The sequence below is a fragment of the Thermobia domestica genome, chromosome 7 (assembly GCF_964235325.1).
Source record: "Thermobia domestica chromosome 7, izTheDome1.hap1.1, whole genome shotgun sequence".
Classification (NCBI taxonomy): domain Eukaryota; kingdom Metazoa; phylum Arthropoda; class Insecta; order Zygentoma; family Lepismatidae; genus Thermobia; species Thermobia domestica.
The window spans coordinates 245540291-245559688 of NC_137460.1; positions in this window are offsets into that span (position 1 = coordinate 245540291).

Below are 19398 nucleotides of genomic sequence, written 5' to 3' on the forward strand. Positions count from 1 at the left end.
GAGACTTTAGGTTTCAGGCACAGGAAAAACGAAAGGAGCGGATGCCTTGAAGGCGACATGGCCCACAATGAGATTGTGAGGTTTCAGCCGTTCCTATTAGGTCTTACTAAAGTTTCGTTCAGAAACGATATAGGATTTTCATTCTGTTAATGAACTGGTGTATTAACAAAAGAGACACTGACCAAAGCTTAAAACTTTACTTTATTTTAAATTATAATTTGTACTGCTATGAGAGGAGCGACGTGGATAGGAGTACAAAGAGAAATTTCATAACAAATATGATAAGAAGAATAGAAATGTTGGAGGACGAAGAGGAAGGAAGGAAGGAGAGCATACAGAAATTCTACGGACAGTTAGAGAAGAACGGTTACAGCAAGAAAGAGTTAGAGAAGGAAGAAGAACGCAGGAAGAGGAAGAGAGGGAGAAAGAAGAATGAAGAGGATGAGAGTGGAAAATGGCATGCCATAGAAAGTATGGGAGAAGAAACGGAGAAACTGAAGAATTTATTGAAGAAAGGAGGGGTCAGAACTTATAGAAAGAGTGGAGAAACTTTATTAAGATCAATAAAGAAGAAGAATAGAAAAGGAACTAAAAAGATTAATGAAGAGGAAGAAGGGGTCATTTACAGGGTATGGTGTGAGGACTGAGATATGTCATATATAGGAGAGACAGGAAAGAGAATGAAAGAAAGGATAAAACAACATGAAGATGATGTTAGGAAGAAAAAAGATACCAATGCCATATACAAACATGTTAAGGAGACGAATCACGCAATTAATTGGGATAAGACGGAAGTATTGGAGATGGAGAAAAGAATGATAATAAGGAAGTGGAAAGAAGCGGATTGGATAAAGAAGGTAGGAAGAGATAAACTGATGAACTGGACAGGGGGCTTACCAATTAATGAATCATGGCAAGGAAGTTTCTTACTATCGAACTGGTGTAGTTAATAACGCATTTCTTCTATCTGATGAGAGTTGAATGTTATATTTATTTTGTGATGTTTGTTAATAAGAACAGATGTCTCCAATTGAATTGTAAGAAGTTTTAATGAATGGTTAATGATGTTCGAGATGGTTAGAAGGAAGAAGTCGTTGTTAAAAATGACCGCGAATATTTTGTCCATGAGATATTTGAGAAAAAAGGATGGATGCATAACTGTTTGTGATGATGTCACAATTAGAGCCTCTTAAGTAAATGATAGTGCCGAACTGCATTTGTGATGCAGGTGAGTTCGGCCGTAAGTTTCACAGCGTTGTACGTAACGTTTACAATACATGCGTATGTAAAATGGCTGAATATAATCCGGTGCTCTGTAATGTGAGGTTATTGAGGGTGGGTGTTAGTCTCTTTTCAACCCATATCCTTGGCTATCTTTGGTTTTCAAGAGTAGAAGCCTGCTAAAGTAAATGTTTCATTCTATTTGTGAGAAAAGAGAACAAGAAGTTATGTTTTGGTAGGTTTTTTTAAAGTTGAATGGAAAGAACTGGTGATAGGAATCGGTGTTCAATTTGGGCAGGGGTTACAACAACAAGCGATCTTCCCCGAACCCCACGAGTTTCCGTTAGTGGTGGTCTTCGGCGTACTCCAACCCATCGCCGATCACCTTATATCGCTGGCCTGAAATTGAGTCAACATATTCGCCGGCTGAACGAGACTGTTCTCACTCCCAAGAGAGCAAAATCTACGCCAGTTCGTAAGCCACCTGCAGTTTCTCTGAAATCTGACATGGTGGAGGACGAACTGATGGATTCCGAGTGGGCTGTTATTGGTCCTCGTGGTAAGGTTCGCCTTAAACGTTGACACCTTCCAGTATGGCGCTTCTTCAGTGGAACTTGAATGGCTTCTGTAGTCATCGTGAGGAATTAACACAACTCATATTTTACCACTCGCCGATTCTCATCTGTTTGCAGGAAACGCATTTCAAACCTACCCAGCCTTTCCTTCTTTCTGGGTACACTATGCATCGGTGTGATAAGCCCGATAGTGACCACGCTGCTGGCGGCGTGGCAGTCTGCGTCTCTGATTCTTTTAATTCTCGGGACCTTCACCTAGTCTCCCACCTGCAAGCAGTTGCGGTGCGAGTATACCTCTCTCGCCCGCTTACAGTTTGTTCATTGTACATTCCTCATTCAGAAGATTTTAGCACCACCGATCTGCTTCAGCTCTATCATCAGCTCGAGCCGCCAGTCTTGCTTGTAGAAGACCTTAATGCCTATCATCGCTTGTGGGGCTCTGTCCGCACTGACGGTCGTGGCCGTCAGGTAACGGCATTTCTTGAGGAGAGTGGCTTGCTTATCCTTAATGATGGCAGTCCTACTCATTTTTCCACTGCCCATGGCACATATTCCTGTATCGACCTCTCCATGTGCAGTGCTGGTCTCTTGACCTCATTGACATGGCGAGTGCATCCCGATCTTTGTGGCAGTGATCACTTCCCGTTGTTTGTTGAAGGTCTCCCTGTTACTCCTCGTTTTCCTCTGCGCCGCTTCAATTTGAAGCGTGCTGACTGGCGTAAATTCCGTGAGCTCAGTGAGTTTCACTGTCATGATGATCTCCCTGTAGCTGTTGTGGCTGAGGCTTTTGAGCAAACTGTTCTTCGTGCCGCTCATGGTTCCATTCCAGAATGCGGTGGCGACGTTTCCCGCCGGCGTGTTCCATGGTGGTCTGCGGAAATCCGTGAGGCTATCCTAGCTAGTCGGCACGCTCTTGCCACTTTTAATCGTCATCCCACTGCCGACCATCTGCAGCGTTTCCGCATTCTACGTGCTCGAGCTAGACGTCTTATCAAGCTTTCGAAGCGCCAAACCTGGATGAATTACGTTTCGTCCATCAATAGTCGCACAGCAATGTCCACTGTGTGCTCTCGGGTCCGCTCTCTTAATGGCAATTCTCCTACTGTTGATGTTCCTGCTTTGTCCGTGAATGGTGTCTTAGTTACTCATCCTTCGGAGATTGCACACAATTTGGGTCAGTATTTTGCCTCTATCTCTGAGTCTGAACATTATCCTCCAGCATTCGTTCCCATTAGGGCGCGTTTAGAGCGGAACCCGTTAAACTTCCGTACCGCCAACAGCGAAGATTACAATGCTCCTTTCACCCTCGTTGAATTTGATTCTGCTCTTCGTGAATCATCCAATACTGCTCCAGGGCTTGATCGTATACCCTACGAAATGTTGCGTAACCTTTCCCGCGATACACAGCTTGCTCTCCTGCACCTGTTTAATCGCCTGTGGGTTGAGGAGTTTTTTCCACCGGCTTGGCGTGAGGCTCTCGTTCTTCCTATCTTGAAGCCAGGCAAAGTCGCAACTAGCCCCACGAGCTACAGACCCATTGCTCTCACGAGCTGCGTCTGTAAGCTGTTAGAACGCATGGTCAACAAGCGCCTGGTGTGGTATTTGGAATTTAATTCACTTCTGAGCAAGCTTCAAAGTGGATTTCGTCGTTTCCGATCGACTACAGACAATCTCACTTATCTTCAGGGCCAAATTCAAGACGCCTTTCTCAACGGCGAACATCTTGTAGCTATATTTTTTGACTTAGAGAAGGCGTATGACACCACATGGCGTTACGGAATCCTAAAACAATTATATGACTGGGGCCTCCGTGGGCATATGGCCCACTTTCTCTCGAATTATCTTCACGAGCGACACTTTAGAGTGCGTGTGGGTTCTAATCTCTCAGAGCGCTTTGTACAAGAAAATGGTGTTCCACAAGGCAGTGTCCTTAGTGTCACGTTGTTTGCTGTCGCTGTCAACAGCGTTCTTTCGGAGATCCAGGCTCCTGTGTCTGGTTTGCTGTATGTTGAGGACCTTGTAATTTTCTGTCGCTCCCCCCACCTTCGCGGCGTTACACGACAGCTTCAACTGACTCTCAATCGTCTTGTTCGCTGGTCGAATGAGACTGGATTTCGCTTTTCTACCGAGAAATCCCAATGTGTTCACTTCTGCCGGCAGCGAACCTGCATTGTTGACCCGGACTTGTTCCTCGATGGCACCCGTTTGTCATTCGTTGATACAGTCCGTTTCTTGGGTCTGGTCTTTGACCGTCGCTTGTCGTGGACACCACATATACGAATCTTAAATACTCTTGTCTTCGTGCTCTGAATCTCCTTCGTGTCCTTTCCCACCGCACATGGGGTGCTGATCGTACTGTTCTGCTTCGTTTGTACCGTAGTCTAATTCGGTCGAAGTTAGACTATGGCTGTATTGTCTACGGTTCTGCTCGTGCTTCTCTGTTACGATAACTTGACACAGTGCATCACCTGGGTATTCGTCTTGCTACTGGCGCTTACCGAACTTGTCCCGTCGCCAGCTTGTATGCTGAGGCCAATGAACCTTCGTTATCATATCGTCGCAGCAGACTACTTCTTAATTATTTTGCGCATGTGCGGTGTATTCTAGACCACCCGTGTAGACCATGTCTCCGTGGTGGTCGGATATACGAGCACTATGCTGCACGTCCTCGCTCTACACGTCCATGGTACTACCATGAGCAAAATAAATGACGCGTCTCTTTATTCTGAAGTTTTTTGAAAATATCTCTGTTTTCTTTCGAAATTTCGGAAGGTTTCCCCAGCAGGACAGGTTAATAACAAACCCGTTTTTAATATTTGTGTTAGATATTAGCTTAAAATAAATAAATTAGAAGCAAAAAACATTAAATCGACAGAAATCTCGAGAATTACCAACTCTGCTAAGTGCGAAATTTTCAAGAACGCGAGGGAATTCTGCAGTTCAACACGAAGCAGCGACATCTATGTCATTGAGAGAAACGTGGATTAGATCTACAAACGAAACTTTTAACGAAACATTTCTAATGTGTTTTATTACATGCATTATCAGCGAACTCCAAATATATGAATCTATGCTAAGTATTAACGTATAGATAGAGCAAATAGTGGAAATTGCCTATGGAAAAAGACGAATTCTTAGCACAATCGTAATGAAAGATCGTCTTTACCGTAGAACAGGTTGAGTTCACGTAAGAAAACTAGTAGCTCAGTTAGTTAAAGCAACTAGTCTGTATGCCGAAGCTATTGGGTTCGAACCCCATGGAAGTGCCGTTGTAATTTTTATTACTGTGGTTATTTTATTTATTTTTTATGTGGGAAAAATCAAATTGTAACATATGTGTAAAACTCATGACGATACCAAAAAAAAAAATGCCGTTCTCGCACTTGCATTAGTGTCTCTAATTTTTGTTTGCAAACAGTTTCGTAATAATTTTCCCTGTGCTCACTACTCACTACATGCTCACTGGTGCATAACGAATGTTTTCCAGTAAATGTTAATCCTAATTTGGAGAATTTTATAAAGTTTCACAATGTTTCTCGCTTGATAGTCTTCTATCTACTTTTTTGGACACTTTGATAACAGATTTCCCTATTAAATGTTTAATTTCCCCTATATATATTTAATTACAGAAAAGTTTTACATGTATTTGTATTAAATTGAAATTGTTTTTAATTTACCACATGAGGTAAGTAGCCCGAAGGAGGAGAACTGAAGTAACGGATATTCTACGTAAAAGCAACCTATTGTAGAATGATTATGCTTCTTAACTTTAGCACATAATCTTTACGTTGGTCAGACAGAGAAAAACCCTGTTTTTTCCTCTCCTATGACCACTCATCTTAAAGCTCTACATGTAATGATTCGTATCACATAATTTCGGCTCTCCAAAGACATTTATTATTATTATTATTCCTGAATATGCCACCCTTACATAATGTAACTTTAGATATCTTGGTTTAAAGTGCTTTCTTTAGTAATAATTTGAGCAAACATGTAACAAAATTTAAAATGTATGAGGGGGCACGAAGTTTTACTTCCCCCTCCTCTCTCTTTTTAGCACCGTCCCAACAGAAAGTATATAATTTCTGACAAGCAGAGTTGACAAAATGAATGAGAAATATATTTAAAGTAACCTTTCCTCCTTCGTGAATGGAATATCACGTAACATTTTTTATTCTACTGAAGACGACCCTAGGCCGTTATGGTTAGGTAACAAAAGAAATATCTAATATATTTATTGCGCCCCTTGACTGTAATATTACCTCTTCTTTATTTGTTCGAGGCCATCCTACATAACCAAGGGTGACAAAAAGAATAGGAAAAGTGTCTAAAGATTACAAAACACTATATTTTGTCAGAAACAAGGCAGTGTATACACAGCATTGTTTTCGTTAACAAGTGTTTCACCGTTGAGTCGCTTATAAAATTAGGCAGAATAAAGTTTTCTAGAGAGATTTGTCCAGGATGGTTTTGTGTCGGGCTAATAACGATGAGTATAATTATTTACATCACCGTTAAAGAAATAGCAAACTTTCTGAAAGGAACTTACTTAGGAAACATCAGATCCTCCTTCTACTTAATTGCATCTGGCGTTCTGAATGAAAGTTCTATGGGACTATTAGAAAAATATATACGAGTATTCCCGTTTCCACGCTGATGGTAGAATTTCTTAAGCAGTTATTGAATTACGTTCAAAGCATACGCGTAAATAGCGCCCTCGCAACCCTGTGGGGTGGGGACCGCACAAGCTGCAAGGCCAAAAATATACAGAAAGTACGCAGGGGCGGACCAGGCCAAATTTTCACCCGGGCAAAGTGACTTTTTGGCGCCCTCCCCCTAGTACTAGCCTATATTTTACATTTTATCATAGTGTTTTTAATATTTTAAACCCATTTTTCAAAAAGATATTCATTACCTAGGAAAACTTCACAAAGAATATGGCCCGCTATAAACAATACGAACTCCCCGCCCCCCGCTTGGTCTTGTGGCTAGCACGCCTGCCTTCTGTGGTACCGGATCCAATTCCCGGTGGATTACTGTTGAACGATAAAAGTGGTTCAAATTCCACTATAATTAGTATCCACATCTCCTTTGGCCATTAAGGCATAACCGTGGAACGCTAAACTCAAGCAAACAAACAAACAATACTTACACCCCTGCCACTCTTTATTCTGCATGCCATCTCTCCATTTTTCGATACAGCCCCCTTATTACTATGAAACTCTCTTCTTCCATGGTTATGTAACTGCCACTACTTTACAAGAATATAAACCAAAAACGTCAGTAGAAAACACGTTCTAAAATTTAATTTTTGAGGCTCGTTTTGGCGCCCCTCATTCTCTGGCGCCCCGGACAATCGCCCGGACCTTGGCACGCACCTGAAAGTACGGACGCATAACTAAAGGCTGCGGAGGAGAGGTTAACTTTCATATTATGCCACTGGTTTGACGTGTTTGAAATGTTCAGTGACTGATCGGTTAGTGAAATAATTCCGACGGTTACTGATGTTTAAAGTTTAGCTGAGACAAAGTTACCTAACCAAATACATTTGATATCGCGATGTCACAATTTGATTTTTACTCACCTAAAAAAGATAAAAACAATTATAGTAATAAAAACCCTTACTCGTACTGGGCTCTAACTAACAACCTAATTCGTACAGACTAGTTGCTCTGACCAACTGAGTTTCGATTTCTTACGCGAAAGAAGTCTGTTATATTACGAGGCATGCTTTTCATTAGCAAAACTGTTCGAAGTAATACGAACATGGCTCAAGAACAGAGACGGAACTGAATTACCACTCGATTGACCTTGAGGCCAAATCACCAAAGGGTAGCTAGAAACGTAAGTTCAGCATGCATTTCTGTGGAGTTCTGTTCAGTATTCCTATCTGACAATCACGCTTGTTTTTAAGAGTAATATTTTACAAACCTAACCTTTCGATAAAGCACAATAGCAAAAGAATAAAAGGGAACGAATTCTTGCCCTTGTGAACGTTGGATACCACCATGTGCAATAAAACTGTCGCGTCTCCTTGAAGTGATATTTTATCGAAAATAACTCTTTTCCCTTTATATATCCGAAGTTTTTGAGGGTTTCAAAATGAAGAAACGTTACTGACAAACAAGGACACATTTAGGGGTGGGTACGAAGGGTCCGGACCCCCTCTGAAATCCCAACTTTTCTGTAAATTTAGCCTAATTTTTGGGATTATCTTTTAAAATTTTATTATAATTTATCCTAATATTGAAGTTGGGCCCCTTCCGAAATAAATTACTGTATACGTGCCTGCTGACAATTTTCAATATATTCGTTAAATAATAAAGTAAAATGATTAAATTAGGAGTAAGAAGCTTCAACACGGGCTAACTTTTGTCCACTGCCAATATTGTTAGAAGAGATATTAATAGCAAAAACTGCTAGTCAATGCTGAACCTTGAAACTTCACCCCGATCAGCAAGCCTATTATTGAGAACTACATATGAAACATTTTATCAAAACTTATCTAGCTTTTATCTGGCATGAAATTATTATATTTCAAAAAGCACTATCCTAAAATGTGTATCTAAACATTGCTCTACGTATCTACGAAGCAATGAAAACTTTTATCGAAATATTTGGGCAGGAAACTCTAACAGCCAGCCATTTTATTTAAATCGTAATAAACCCTGTAATCGTGCGTTAACGTGAAGACAAAGCTTGGTCCATTGGTAAAGTGTTGGAAGAATGAAAACTCAATGTTCCTAAGTTCGAATCTCTCCACTCACCAGAACATTTTATTCTTATGTGTAACGATGAAATAAGAAAGAAAAAATGTATGACCGTTAAGACAAAACTTCAACCAAGTCTCAAGAAAACAATACTCAAATAGTAACACAATGACGTCAACCAAGAATTATTTCATGTAGTGTTTGGACGAAATTACAACTGTCAATAATTGCAGAAGAAAAAACAGGCTGATAGGCGTAATGTAGTCTAGACTTCTGAATGCATTTACTTCCTCAAAACTTCCGTCTCATGATTGGTATGCCGTTAGTCATGGTAAAACCTTCAATTGGAAGTGAAATGACAAACTAAAACAGTTTTAAATCAATAAATGTCTATGTGTAAAAGTAGGTGTCTCATATCTGTAGTTCTGATTTCCTTTTACTTTGAAGTGACAAATGAGAGAAGAAAGTATGGTAATCGAAAAAAAAAATCAAATTTGAAATTTCAACGAATTTACACGTATTATAGCCCCTAATACCGAAAAAGTTATTGTTTGATACATGTCCATCTGTTCGTTCGTCCGTTCGCTACACTTTTCTGTGCACTCGCCTAGGGGCCATACCGTTCAACGTATCTACACCAAATTTTAAACTTAGGGTTTACATAGTATTCCTACACGAGATTTTCCCATTTTTTCCTACCGCCTAAAATAAGTGTGGTTTACTAACAGCCGAAAATCGAAAAAAGCTATTTTCTCCAAAATAGTTTTAACAATTTTGTTTATTTTTCATTAATCAATATTTAATAAACAACCTTATATTGCAGTATCAGATATTTCTCTTAGAAAAATTTACGAGGGGTAGTTTATTCTTGGAGGAGACTTTTTCTCGACGATGTTCTCAGAAAGGACATTCATAATATTTCCTATAGTTTCTTTTATTTCCCTCCTACTCCCAAAACAAGGGTAGTTTCCTGTACGATGAAAATATAAAAAATATATTTTCTCATAACTGGCTCTAACGATCTTGTTTTCTTTCTTTTTTTATAAATCAATATTTAATTAGCAACTCTATTTTGTGGTATAAGGCATTTATCTGAGAAAAATCTAAAAGGGGTAGTTTATACTTAGGGGTGAGTTTTTTCTCAGTGATTTTCTCAAAATGGACTCAAGTGTTTTCGTTCATATTTCATAAATAAATATGTCATTAATAACTTAACAATATGGCATAAATAACTCGTTTGTCCTAAAAAAAATGCGAGGGGTAGTTTATTCTTGGTGGAGTATGTTGTCTGGGCGATTTTCTCAAAAATGACTCAAAAGAGTTTATTCGTATTTCAAAAATACATATTTCGTTAATAACCGAACAATATGGCAAAACTCGTTTGTCCTGAAAAAAAAAATATACGAGGGGTAGTTTACTCTTGGGGGTGTTTTTCCTCCACGGTTTTTTCTAAAATGAATCAAGCAATTTTGTTCGTACTCAGAAATAAATATTTCCTTAAAAACCTAATAATATGGAATAACTCGCTTGCCCTGAAAGAATCCTCAAGAGATAGTTTATTCGTGGAGTTATTTTTCCCTCACGATTTTCTCAAAACTTACGTGGACAATTTTATTGTTAATTCATAAATAAATATTTCATTAATAACCCTATATTTCTATGAAAAAACAATTACGACGGATAGATTATTTTGGGGGTAAAGGTTTTTTCCAACAATTTTCTCGAACGACAGGCGATTTTGTTCAAATTTCGCAAATAAGTATTTCATTAATAAGCAAAAGTATATCTTAACTCATTGTTCGAAACAATTCACAAGAGGTAGGTTACTTCTGACGTGTTCATTTTGAACGACTTTCTCGAAAATGACTCATTTGATTTTTTCATATTTCATAAACAATTATTGCATTAATTGCTCTATTATATGTCTAATGAAAATGTGCTCAAAGTGTGAGTTAGTTTTGTAGTGTGGATTTTCTTCAATCGAAGTTTTTTATTCGATAATCTGACATTCGATGTATTTGAATAATACGATATTTTTTTCGTATTATCCAAATACACACTTCAGTAACAACTGCGGCCTAACACAGTTAAGAAATTGAATTGAAAAAGTTTAGTGCGGTGGCTCTGTAATTGAATATTTTTTTGGTAAACACCCTAGCTTTTTGTGGTAAACTCAGGCTTTTCTTTTTCGATCGACAAAAGAGAGAAGAAAATATGGTTATTGTGAAAATAGTATATCAAATTCAGATTTCAACGGATTTACATACTTCATGGCGTCTACACACCGAAAATTTGATTTTTCGATACCCGTCCTTCCGGTCCGTCCGTGCGGTACACTTTTCTGTGCACTCGCCTAGAGGCCATACCGTTCAACGTATCTACACCAAATTTTAAACTTAGGGTTTACATAGTATTCCTACACGAGATTTTCCCATTTTTCCTACCGCCTAAAATAAGTGTGGTTTACTAACAGCCGAAAATCGAAAAAAGCTATTTTCTCCAAAATAGTTTTAACAATTTTGTTTATTTTTCATTAATCAATATTTAATAAACAACCTTATTTTGCAGTATCAGATATTTCTCTTAGAAAAATTTACGAGGGGTAGTTTATTCTTGGAGGAGACTTTTTCTCGACGATGTTCTCAGAAAGGACACTGGCAAATTTTGTACACACTTCATAAACAAATATTTAACCTTGCAGCATGGTATAAGTCAATTGACCTGTAGTAGCTTATTCTTGGAGTTGAATTTCTTTCCAGTGAGTTTCTCAAACACGACCAGTTGGCAACCCTGTATCTCGACAACGAAGCTGAACTCGAAAACTGCAAGAGGGCTATTTGTCTCCTTTTGATGTCACGAATCATCTCCCGAAGTTTGTGGACATCTTTCAAGTTCACCCTTAATGAAGCTTCTTTTCGAAAAGTTAACTATTAACTTTAGACATTGTTTATTTTTTTTTAAAAAAATCACAAATGCCGTTATTAATTTTAAGGCAGAGAGCTACTTTTGAGAGAATAGATCTTTAAAAATAATTTTAAAACTTAGACTTTTGTTTTCGAGACATTCCAGACAAGACGAGACATTTTAAAAGCTATTTCGTGTCCAAAACATTTGTTACGTCTTCTTTTGGATGTCACAAAGCGCGTCTCGTCTCTTTCTCGAGACATGTCTTATCTCGTGCGCATTCGTTAACACTTGGGAAGGATTATCTTTCTACTCAAAGCATTGTTTTTATAATGGTTGCATATTTATGATAATTGCGGTCAACGTAAATTACAGTTCTTTCAGTTGAATTAATTGTTTATTATTATTATTGAAATTAAAATTAAATGGAATATCTAGTTTTACGTTGCACGATTATGCACCTACGCTAAGGGAGAATGATGATGAATGAAATGATGAAATGAAGAAAGTGGGAGGAAAATGGAAAATTCCAAGAAAACTCATACCCATGCACACGGTATTTGTCTACCTCAAATTTCACTTGGCGCGAAGTGGAGTCGAGCCACAGACACCACGAATGCTCTATTATTATTATTATTATTATTATTATTATTATTATTATTATTATTATTATTAATAATATAATAATAATAATAATAATAATAATAATTGAGGTGAGCTTAACGAGTTTAAACCGTGCGACTCAACCAATGTTTGGTAGCCTGTTCGTTCGTCTACTCCATGACAACTTTCATAAAAGACATTTCCTTTTAATGAAACTAGTAAGTGCCTTTTAGCTTTGAGAAGTAACTATGCTTGGAATTTAAAATCTGCAAAATATAAGAGGTAAAATTAACCAAATGGTGCAAGTTTACACTAATGTATACAAAACAATTTTGCAATATTAATTACGTGAATCTTGTGCCATAAAGAAGCCGAAACCCCTACACCGAAGAGCCCGCCGAGATTTGATAATTGTCCACAAGGACTGAAATTGTCATTTGAAGCCAAGACTTTAATACGAAGCCAATAATTTCTTTAAAATAGACGAAAAATTCGAAAGTTATAAGCATTTTCATATTTTTGCCTTTTCCCATAATGGAGCCGTAGCACACTATACTGATGAGCCCCCCCCCCCCGACTCCAGGATTTGATCATTCTCCATCGGACTGAAATTGCCATTTGGAACCAACACTTTAATACGAAGCTCAACATTTCTTTAAAATAGACGAAAAATTCGAACGTGATAAACATTTTAATATTTTTGCCTTTTCTCATAAGGGGCCCGTATTAGCCTACACTGAAGAGCCCCACGAGATTTGATCCTTGACCACTGGGACTGAAATTTTCTTTTGAAACCAAAACTTTAATATGAAGCCAAAAATTAAACTTTTACATCAATTTAAACTGACTGGGTTCCAGTTCACCCCACTATTATGTTTAGTTTAGTTAAGTGGTAATTTGTGACAGCTTCACATCATCAAAAGAATCTTTCACTCCCCCCAAGAAGTATGTGCTGGATCCGCCACTGGACTCAATAGACATTTTTCCTATTCTTTTTATCACCTTGTTGGGGCTCCCTCGTATAAATAAAGAAGCGGCAATATTACAATCAAGGGGCGCTATATATTAGGTATTTCTTTAGTTACCTACCCCTAACCGCACAGGGCCATCTTTGGTAGAATAAAAAAATGCTACGTGATATTCCAATCATGAAAGGGGAGAGGATACTGTAAATATATTTCTTATTCATTTTGTCTACCCTGCTTATCAGAAATTACTTTCTGTTGGAAGGGTACTGAAATGAGAGGAGCAAAATAAAACGCCGTACCCCCTCCTACATGGTTGTTCAAATAACTACTAAAGAAAGCATTTTAGACTAAGATATCTAAGATTTAAACTAAGAAACTAAGATATCCTTACATTATGTAAGGATGGCATATTCAGGATTACTATTATTATTATTATTATTATTATTATTATTATTATTATTATTATTATTATTATTATATGAATGTTTTTGGAGCACCGAAATTTTGTGAGACGAACAATGGAATGTAGGAGTTTAAGATGGGTGGTCATAGGGAGGAAAAACCAGAATTTTTTTCTGTCTGGTTCTCTAACGTGAAGATTATGTGCTGATGGCAAGAAGTATCATCATTCTACAATAGGTAGCTTTTACGTAGAATATCAATTACTTGAGTTTTCCTCCTTCGAGCTACTTATCTCATGTGGTAAATTAAAAACAATTTCAATTTAATACAAATACATTGTAAAACTTTTCCGTAATTAAACATCTAGGGAAAATTAAACATTTAATAGGGAAATCTGTTATCAAAATATCCAAACAAGTAGATAGAAGACTATCTAGTGAGAAATATTGTGAAACTTTATAAAATTCTCCAAATTAAGATTAACATTTACAGGGAAACAACGCGCCAGCGAGCATTACATATAGTGAGCAGTGAGCACAGGGGAAATAATTACTAAAATTTTTGCAAACAAAATTAGGGATGCTAATGCAAGTGCGACAACGACATTTTTCTTTTTTGGTATCGTCATGAATTTTACACATATGTTACAATTTGATTCTTTCCCACATAAAAAAATAAATAAAATAACCATAATAATAAAAATGACAACGTCACTTCCGTCTGGATTCGAACCCGCTACCTTCGGCATACAGACTAGTTGCTTTAACTAACTGAGCTACTTGTTTCCTTACGTGAACTGACCCTGTTCTACGGTAAAGACGATTTTTCATTACGGTCGCGCTACCAATTCGACCTTTTCCATAGACAATTTCCACTTTATGCTCTATCTTTACGTTAAAACTTGGCATATATTCATATATTTGGAGTTTGCAGATAATGCACGAAATAAGACATATTAGAAATATTTCGTTAAAAGTTTCGTTTGTAGATTTTATCCACATTTCTCTCAGTGACATAGATGTCGCTGCTTCGTGTTGAACTGCAGAATTCCCTCGCGTTCTTGAAAATTTCCCACTTTAGCATAGTTGGTAATTCTCGAGATTTCTGTCGATTTAATGTTTTTTGCTTCTAATTTATTTATTTTAAGCTAATATCTAACACAAATATTAAAAACGGGTTTGTTATTAACCTGTCCTGCTGGGGAAACCTTCCGAAATTTCGAACATATAAAGAAAATAGAGATAATTTCAAAAAAATTCAAAATAAAAAGACGCGTCATTTATTTTGCTCATGGTAGTACATCCGTGCGTGTGAGAGTTTCCTTGGCGACGATTTCGTGTGGCCCTCTCTTTCATTGGTTCACTTTTGTGCTGTTCCCCCATGGCTGTTTCGTCTACCTCGCCACTATTTACGTTTGTCTATGCATTCGAAACAGCAAACTAGCTCCCAGGTGTACCAGCAAGAGTTTGCCGCACTGTTAGATCAGTACCCCGATTTTTTACGGACGGTTCTAAGGATGGGGATTCTGTAGGCTGTGCCTTTGTCACGGACGAGGGCAGCTCAGAATTCCATTTGCATCGCCTGTGTTCCGTGTTCACTGCAGAATTGACTGCTCTTAAGCTTGCCTTAGACCACGCTCTCACTCTTTCGTGACGTCGTGTGCTTGTTTGCACCGACTCTCAGAGTGTGGTTCTGAGTCTACAGAATGTCTTCAGTATGAACTCTCTCGTGTAGGACATTCTTGTGAGATGCCATGAATTGCAGCAACAGGGTAGTGTCGTCGTTGTCTGCTGGGTGCCGGGTCATGTCGGCATCCGGGAAAACGAACTTGCTGATACTGCTGCCAAGAACGCCGCCTTGGCCGGGGTTGCACTGGAGCATAGCCTTCCCTGCTCCGATCTTCATTCGTATTTTTCTAACTTGATGCGCTCTCACTGGCAAGTAGATTGGGACCAGGCCATTGACAATAAATTGCACGCAGTCAAGCCACTCCTAGGAGAGTGGCGTACGTCCTCGTCTGCTCGTCGTCGCGATGAAGCGCTCCTGGCGCGTTTGCGTATCGGACACTCTCATCTGACGCACAGTTACTTGCTTCGGAGGCGGAACCGTCCGTATTGTGAGGAATGTATAGTCCCCCTGAGTATTCAGCACATTCTTGTGGAATGTCCTGACTACTCAGATCTCAGAGAACGTTTCAGATTGCCTTCTGCTCTTGCCCGTGCTTTGGGGGATTCAAGTGATATGGTTCGCCGGGTACTTGAGTTTGTTAATGCTTCAGGGGTTGCTCACGTTCTCTGAGCTGTTTTAGTGTGTTTCCACTGTTTTATTGCTGCTGCATTTTTAACTTCTGTTAGCTTTTATTGTGTTTTTATATATTGTTATTGTTATATATTTTAATTTATTTATTGTTTTATTTTCTATTTTCCTATTCTATTTATCTTTTATTTTCTCTTCTTTAGCAGCAATTTTGTTTTTCCTTTTCTTTTAGCCTTTTTCTTCCCATCTTTTAATTCAGAGCAACCGTGTTCATCGTGACGGGGACATATAGCCTAGCTGCTGACGTCCCCATTACCCCCCCTAATCATTCATTCATTCATTCTTATTATCGGTTACTAGTGTAAAATGTTTACCTAGTAGATATTTATTTAACTTCATTATCGAGTAGAAAATCGCAAAAAGTTCTAAATTGTGAATTGGCAGATGTCGAATTGTTTGGGGATGACGAGCTGAGACGTAGCATACTGGACGATAATTTTTTCTTTTATTTTTCTCTGAAAGATACACGCTCCTATGCCTTCTGCCGAAGCATCCGTCATTAACATGTGCTCTGTGTTTTGTGTACTATATAATTGTAAGATTGGAGGATTTACCAGAGCTGACCTCAATCTCAATTGTCTCAAATGCTTCATCCATATCAGAATTCCAGGTTAATGTTTTTGGATTTCCCCGAAGTGCTTTGTACAGTGGTTGTAGAGTTAGCGAAATATATGGAAAGAAGTTACGAAAAAAATTTACACTCGCTAGCCAACTACGGAGTTGTTTTGTGGTTTTGGGTTTTGATATTTTAGTAATGGCAGCGATTTTGTCAGGGTCTGGCTTAATTGTACCATTTTCAACTATGTGCCCTAGACATTTAACAGAAGTGACCCCAAATTCAGATTTGTCTACATTAAATAAAAGTGAATGTTTTTCTGCAATAGCTAAGACTTGGTCTAATAGTTCCAATAAATGCGAGTATGGAGAATAAAGAAAAGGGTCATCAACATACAGGGAGAAATTTTGAGCTGGTATATCGCGATAGATAGTGCGTAGTATGCGTTGCAAGTTAAGCGTACTAGATTTACATCCTTGCAGTTGCACTGTAAGTTCAAATTGCGTGTGGGGCAAATGAAGATCCCTAGCCGAAAATGCCGTGGCTTTGCGATCTTCAGGAGCCAAAGGACACTGATAGAAAGATTGTGCTAGGTCAAGATGAATAATCCAGCGAGCAGCCGACATGTTATCCAAAACGTCTGTCATGGGCTGTATGGGATCTGCTAATGTTTGGCATTTGCTAGACAAAGTTCTGAGATCCAAAACTAGACGAATGTCCGATTTACTGTTTGGTTTCAGCACTGCAATAATATTATTTCTATACTGACTGTTAGATGGTTGGATTATACCCTCTTCAAGAAACTGTAGGATTTTTTCTTTCACCATAGGCCTAAGGCGATGTGAAATGACAAATTGGGGCATAACAAAGGGTTTATCATCGATTAAGTCCAAAGAAACTTCAAAGGTTTTTATTTGACTAAAATCAGTTTTTGTCCATTTAAAAGTAGTGACCCGCTTTTCTAAAATTTCCAACATTTGTTGCCTCTGGGATGGAGAAAGTGCAGGATTAATGTTGAATTTAGTGAGATCAATGTGATCCTTAATTTTTTCCATCCTTTCCCTTCTATTTTGTTCCGCATGTTCTTCTGTCGGTTCAAAAAGTTGCCTAACAGAGTATGCCTTATAGGTACGAGGCTCTGTAGGGAAGATTGTGCCCGAGGCAATAGGTAGGCCCTTGAAAAAAGTTTGATCGTAGGGAGAGAGGTTAATAATTGGTATTTGAAGGTTGTCAATTGAGATTGCCGTGTGAACCGTGTAACACCCTTTAAGATTGGCATGTATAGGGGAATTTATGTAAAAATGTTGTATGTTTGTTTTAAGAGGAATTGTTAATCTTAGCATGCCAACACTATTTGCCGGAATGGTCTGTGTTTTAGCAATTTGAAAAACAAATTTGTGGGTTTTCTTAACTGCCAATAAATTTGAAAGAAAACGAACCTCCTCAGGTTTATGTAATATGGGTTGTGCCGGTTTGCGCCCAAAATATGTTAAGCTTAGTGTGCCTGTTTCGTAATCAAGTTTAGTCAGATGCTGTTTGAGGAATTGATTTCCTAAAATGGTGGGGAATGACTGCAGGGTTGAAATGCGAAAAAGAACCAAAAATGTACGACCCGCTATTGTAATTGGTAATGTAACTGCGTGGGTAAGGGTAAACGGGAGGTTAGAGACACCGTGAAGAACCGTGGCCAAAGGAAAAGGTCGCGCTTTTTGAGGAACTAAATAGCTAGGAATTAAATTTAGCTCTGCTCCTGAGTCAAGGATTATTAAATGTCGTTTTGAAGCAATAGAGCCCTCAATGTAAGTTAAATGCCTTCTAAAGATCAATGGGACATTCTATGTACACTGTTTACCAGACTGGTTAATATGCTCATCTGTTAGTATGGTGGGAAAAATGTGATTATTTTCAGCAACGGGAGAAGGTTGCTGGAGCTGTGTGTTCTTGTGTAGGTTGGATGTTTATTGTGATTGTAAGTCATTGAAAGAATGGTTAGTTGGAGGAGGAGGAGGAGGACAGTCCTCCTCTAAGTTTAGCCGTTTTTTGGCGGCAGTTCTGTTGAGGGTAACGAAGGTAAAGCTGGAACAAAAGGGGTGGGACCACAAGAAGTTTGGGAAGTTGTAGGTAGTGGAAATGGAAAGGGAGATGGGTATGGTGGAGGGTAAAACTGTGGGTAAGGCATAGTAGCCAAGGCAGCCTCGTTATAGTTTGCTCCCTTTCGATTGTGCCCACCTTTTCTAAAAGGAGGACGACCTTTTCTGTTAACAGACTTCTGGGGAGGGGTCTGAGTGGTGTGCTTAGAGTTTTGTTGTTGCTTTGGAGTTTGGCAAGAACATTTATGGGTGTGATCTGAGGGTGGTGTGGGAGTAGGGGGTGGGGATTGAGGTGGGTTCCTGTCATTCCGTTCCCTACTATGTGATCGTTGCCGTGAACTATGAGTGTGATCATCCCGCCCTCGGGCGTAGGAAGGAGACGGTGAACGATCTGAGTTGCGATGCCTGTACTGCGGTTGATTATGTTCCATGAATGCGACAGTATGTTGGACGGGTTGAGCATTAAGATGGGTATTAAGTTGCACTTGAAGTGCATCTAAGCGAGAAATGATGTTGTTTAAGGGGTCTTGCTGATGTGTTTGTGGTGGGGGGGGGTAGGATTGGTTAAGCTGGCTAGGCGCCGCTGGGCTAACCTGTCTGCTCTCTCCCTTGTGGCTGCTAATTCGATAAGTTCATCAAATGACTTAATAGTCTTTTGAGAAAATTCTACAATGAAGTGGGGCAATAACCCCGTAATTGAATCCAACAGAAAATCTTCAAAGGAGGGTGGGTGATCTAATTGAGTGGCCAAGTATTTCCTGGCATATAAATAGTGGAGGAGTGACTCTGTTGGTTCCTGAACTCTGGATCTATATTTTTCAGCTGCTGAAAGCGGTAAATTGTTTGGCCCAAATTGCTTTAGGAATTTATCCTTGAGTGTATTCCATGGCAGGGTGGAAAGTGAATCGGTACTTTTGTACCAATACAGCGGAATGTCTGCAAGACATAACGGAAAGATGGAACGCATTTTGTCTTCACTCCAACCCGCAATTTTAGCTGTACGCTCAAAGTTAATAATGAATAGGTCTGCTCTTTCGAACGGGGTAGCCGAAA